The following is a 6,141-nucleotide window of genomic DNA, read 5'->3' on the forward strand; positions in this document are numbered from 1 at the left end:
GCCAGAAGCACCCAGAGGAGCCACTTCTGGATTCCTGACTAACAAAGACTGTGGTATCATTGATACTGTTTTAAGCCATTATGCTTTGAGGTAATTTGTTACATAGCATTAGAAAACCAGTACAAATTTGGGGGTAATTTATGACCCAGTAATAGACAACAAACACATACCTCTTCACCTTGGTGGTGAGCTTATGGGGATGGTAGGTAGAGCCACGTAAGAGATCTGCATTGCCACAGCTGCCTTTCTAAGTCAGGACACGAGGAAACCCTGCCTACTGTGGGATGGCTCTGTGGTGGAAGCATTGATCTAGGTATGGTCTCAGACTTAAGACCTGAGTCCAAACCTTGATCTGCCACTTACCAGCTGCCAGACGTAGGGTTAGTTGCTACACCTTACACAGGCTCCATATCTCATCTAATAATAGTATCCACCTCATAGTCAGGAGGACAGATTAAATGGAAATAAGTACACCAAAGTAACAGCCAGATGGGGGTCATTGAATCCAGTAGAAGTTATACAGTCATGTGTCACGTAGTGATGGGAATACATTCTGAGAAATGTATTGTTAGGGCCAGGCGCGTTGGCTCAGGCCTGTAATCTCAGCACTTTGGGAAGCTGAGGCAGGTGGATCACCTGAGGTCAGGAGTTTGAGACCAGCCTGACCAATATGGCAAAACCCCATCTCTACTAAAAATACAAAGATTCACCGGGCATGGTGGCAGGCACCTGTAATCCCAGCTGCTTGAGAGGCTGAGGCAGGACAATCACCTGAACCTGGGAGGCAGAGGTTGCAGTGAGCTGAGATCACGCCACTGCACTCCGGCCTGGGTGACAGAGTAAGACTCCGTCTCAAAAGAAAAAAAAAGAAAAGAAAAGAAATGTGTTGTTAGGCAATATTGTTGTGCAAACCTCATGGAACATACTTACACAAACCTCGATGGTGCAGACTACTAAACACCCAGGCTACATGGTGTAGCCTATTGCTCCTAAGCTACAAACCTGCACAGCACATTACTGTACTCAATACTGTAGGCAATTGTAACACAAAGGTAAGCACTTGTGTATCTAAACAAAGAAAAGGCACAGTAAAATATATACTATAAAAGATTAAAAATGGTACACCAGTGTGGGGCACTTACCATGAATGGAGCTTGTAGGCCTGGAAGATTGCTCTTCACTCGGTGAGTAAGTGAACATGAAGGCCTAGGATGTTCGTGTACACTAATGTAGACTTTATAAACACTGCAAACTTAGGCTACACTAAATTTATTTTTTTTTAATTTTCTTTCTTCAGCAATAAACTAAGCTTACTATAACTTTTTAATTTTTCAAATGTTGAATTTTTTCTAACTTTTTGGCTCTTTCATAATAACAGCTTAAAACACAAACATGTTATATAGCTGTAAAAATATTTTCTTTCTTTATAGCCTTATTCTGCAAGTTTTTTTCTATTAAAATTTATTTTGACTTTTTAAACTTTTTGTTAAAAATGAAGACATAAACACACACATTAGCGTAGGCCAACATGGGCTCAGGGCCATCAATATCAGTCTTCCACCTCCACATCTTGTCCCACGGACAATCTTCAGAGCAGTAACACACATGGAGCTGTCATCTCTGATGATAACAATGTCTTCTTCTGGAACACCTCGTGGAGGACCTGCCCGAGGCTGTTCTACAGCTAATTTTTTTTAATAAGTAGAAGAAGTACACTCTAAAATATCAATAAAAAGTATAGTATAGTAAACACATAAGCCAATAACATGGTCATTTGTTATCATTATCAAGTATTATGTTCAGCACATAATTGTATATACTATGCTTTTATATGTGGCAACATAGTAAGTTGGATTTTTTTGTTATTTTGTAGAGACAGGGTCTCGTTGTGTTGTCCAGGCTGGTCTCCAACTCCTGGCCTCAAGCAACCTTCCCACCTCAGCCTCCCAAAGTGCTGGAATTACAGACAAGAGCCACCTTGCCCAGCCTCATGCACCAGCATCACCACAAACACGTGAGTAATACGTTATGCTACAACATTCTGACAGCTACATCACTAGACAATAGGAATCTTCAGCTCCGTCATGATCTATGGGACCAGCATCTTATGATCCATCACTGACCAAAATGTTATTATGTGGTGCATGACTGTATTTAAAGACATTTTATTTTTACTTGTGTTTTTGAGATAGGGTATCACTCTGTTGCCCAGGCTGGACTGCAGTGACATGATCTCGGCTCACTGCAACCTCCATTTCCAGGGCTCAAGAGAACCTCCAAACTCAGTCTCCAGAGTAACTGGGACTACAGATGTGTGCCACCACACCCAGCTCGTTTTTTTGGTTTTTGGTTTGGTGTTTTTGTTTGTTTGTTTGTTTTGCTTTTCATTTGTTGTTGCTGTTTTTTGTTTGTTTGTTTGTAGAGACAGGGTTTCGCCATGTTGCCCAGGCTGGTCCCGAAGTCCTAGGCTCAAGCAATCCACCCACTTCAGCATCTCAAAGTGCTGGGACTACAGGCGTGAGCCACCGCACCTGGTCTAAAACGACATTTTAAACATGAATAGCTGGCACTATAGCTATATGTCCAATCTGCTGCCCAATTCAACTTCATATCATCAGGAGTCATTAAATCAGACCCACACAGGCCTGAGAGACAAGGCAATGCGGTCCTCTCTTTTGGTTCTTAGCTTATCTAAATTACATTCTAGATTGTGACATTCTAAGATTATCTCCATATTCCAAATATGCTTAAGAGATAAACTTGGAATTAATGTAGAACTGAAAGCATTTCGTGGGAAGTATCTAGACAGCCCAATTCATTTTGTTTTTCTGGTCTGCACCTGTGAGCATCCATTCCTTCCCACAATCATGACAACAATTCATCAGCCTCCAGCTCTTTAATGTAGACCTCTCCTCAAACCAATTAACAGAGAGGAGAGAGAGTGGAGAGTGAGTGGATTCAGTGTCCTTGGTTGTCCTGAGGCAGCCTCCACCAAGTCTGGCTCCCTGGGTTGGGTCCCTGTTCCAATAGCCCCCACTGGCTCTCCTTTCCTTCCCCTCTTCCCCCGTACCTCCTATTCTCTAATAGCTCTGTCCTCTACAAAGTATGTGAGCAAAAGCAGACATGACCCATACCAGAGGTGACAGAGCAGAAGGAAAGAACACAGCAGGAGCTGGGCCATCAGAAGACTTGTGTTCAAATCCTAGCTCTGCTCTTGACCAGTCATGGAACATGGGGCTTTTCTTTACCTCTTCAGGCTGTTTCCTCATCTTTAAAACAACCTATTGTGGTGGGTATTTGATAGTCTTGTTGGCTGCCTGAATCATTCCTCACTTAAGTCCACCCACTCGTAAATGGGATTAGTGCCCTGATGAAAGAAGTTCAAGGGAGTTTATTTGCCCCTTCCACCACGTGAAGATACAGCAAGAAGGCACCATTTACGAACAAGAAAGTGAGCCCTCACCAGACACTGAATCTGTCAGCACCTTGATCTTGGACTTCCCAGCCTCCAGAACTGTGAGATACAAATTTCCGCTGTTTCTAAGCTACCCAGTCTGTAGCAATTTGTTGTGGCAGCCCAAAGGGATTAAGATACAGATAATGTAAAACTTGAGGCATGTTTTCAAATAACTGCAATACATCATGCATCAACACTCATTTTTCCCTAGGAAAACTACAGTACAGTGAATTTACTGACTAACAGGTTAGCTTGCTGAGTAACTAGGACCTAATGGCCAGGTGTCCCAATTGGAGGCTCATCACAAAAGGTGGCAAATGACCATAGGCAACACCAAGTAGCCTCTCCCTCAGTGCAGCGTAGGCCCTCACAATGTTTACATGGGCAACCCCAAGGGTTCAGGGCTTTCTGTTCTGATTTCCATCCATCTCACTATATAAGAGGGAATATAGTTTTACCTCTCTCAAATTTGGATGCTGTTAAAATAGTACGTATTTTGCCGCTGAAGTTATTTTTAAAAAACCAGGTATGTTATCTTATTCTGTGTGTGGTATGGGTATTATGCAATTTGATATATTTTGACTATAAACATGGATACTTAAACAGAATGTAAATGAGATCAGTCATCTATGATCACCTAAGATCAAGTGAAACTCTTTGCTTACCTTGCGATCTCCGCACACTGATTAAAAGGCAGGCAAATTTCATGAGCTGTGAAAAGAAGGAAAGAAACTTGTAGTGGATGCTGTGGATGTCCCACGCAGATGCCACCAGCATGTGATATTTCTGTGCATGCGACCTGACTTCCAACAGCCAGCATCCATGACTCTTTGTCAGAAGGCTTCCTGATCACTGGAACCTCTCTGCCCACACACATGGCAGGCCAGAAATGCTAGAGGATGAACACTTCCCTGGAGCAACCCTCAACCAATGACTCCCTTTGCTCCAGTGAAAAAACTCTGAGCTGTATTTTCTACACTGGCTCCCAGAGTTCCCCAGAGGCACTGAGCTCCAACTGCCCACAGTGGTAACTTGCTCAATAACACACTCTCCATTGGCTTCCCTCCTTCCCTGACTTACTTCTCCAGTCCCTGAATGGTGATCCCTGAATGACTGTTTCTCAGTCAAGCCACTTGCACTTGAATCCTTGTCTTAGCCACTGCTTCTGGAGGATGCAAACTAAGACAGGGATGTGTGAAATTCAAATATCAAAAGGTCACTGGAAAAGCAAAGAAATAAATCAACAATGACCTCCAGTAGTTGTGGACAATGTTATTCTGATTCCTCATTTCCTGGTACCTAGTCCTTTTACTTCTGACATCCCTTTCACCAGACTTTTGCCATCTTCCACCAACATGACATTTTGGACCTTGGCCATGAAGGTTTGTCATTCTCAAGTCCATTTACTAATTAGCCCAGCTTACCCAAGTTGAAGTACAAAGGAAACTCACTAATTGAGCAGCTGCTGGGAGCTCTCCCCTAGTTTCATCCAGGGCCAGATCTCTTGGCTCTGTATGACATGCAAACTTCAGTCTCCTCAGAGGACCAGGCTTTCAGAGGACAGAGTCAGTCTACCCAAGAACCAAGACGAAGAAGGCCCAGGCAGATGCACAGGGACAGTGGGAAGAGCAGCCTGCACAGGACACAACTTTCCCGGTGAGGGAGCCATGCCTAAGACTATCTTGCAGGTCAGGAAGTTGCTTATTTAAAAAGAAAAGAACATTTCTGAGCAAACGTCTCACTGCAAACCAAGTTCACTGTAGTTGCTGTTTAATGATCAGCACCTTCACCTCTTTAATAAAACCCTGGTTCAAAACAGGGCAGGGAGCCAGGCATGGCAGCTCACACTTGTAATCCTAGCACTTTGGGAGGCCGAGGTGGGTGGATCACCTGAGGTCAAGAGTTTGAGACCAGCCTAGCCAACATGGCAAAACCCCATCTCTACTAAAAATACAAAAATTAGCCGGGCATGGTGGCACGCACCTATAATCCCAGCTACTTGGGAGACTGAGACAGGAGAATCAATTGAACCTAGGAGGCAGTTGCAGTGAGCCGAGAGCCCACCACTGCACTCCAGCCTGGGCAACAAAGCAAGACTCCACTTCAAAAAATAAAATAAAATACCAAACAGGGCAGGGGCACACACCTCTATGCACTACATGCTCCTTTAGGCTAGATCATCTGTATTCTCTTACATATGTTTGGTTAAAAAAATGTGTACATATATTTGTGTATCAGAGGACATGTATAAAATAATCAGAAGTCCCTCTAACTCAGCTGACTCTAAACCATGAAGCAGAAGAGTTTACTAGAAGGATATGGGGTGGTTCACAGAATGTGAGAGGGAAGCTCCAGGCCAGGCTTCCAAGAGTAAGACCCCAAAGTTGACCAGTGTGCCGGTGTGTCTGAAGCTGCCTCTGCCACCGTTAAGCACTACAGTACATAACCACTGCATGCTACAGCAGGAAACAGCACCACTTCTGTCAGGAATTTGACCTTGCAGCCCCCTCTGCCAGATAGAGGAAACGCCCTGTCCCCTCCCACCCAAGGTGATTTAACAGAGTCTTTGTCATGGCCTGTGCTGCAAAGGAGGCTGGAAAGTAAGTACAGCATTCTCAGATCTGAGAGGGGGTCTCTGGCCCCCATCCAAATTGAATGGCCAAAGTCTGCCTCAAGCCCCAACT

The sequence above is a fragment of the Piliocolobus tephrosceles genome, chromosome 2 (assembly GCF_002776525.5).
Source record: "Piliocolobus tephrosceles isolate RC106 chromosome 2, ASM277652v3, whole genome shotgun sequence".
NCBI classification, from domain to species: Eukaryota; Metazoa; Chordata; class Mammalia; order Primates; family Cercopithecidae; genus Piliocolobus; species Piliocolobus tephrosceles.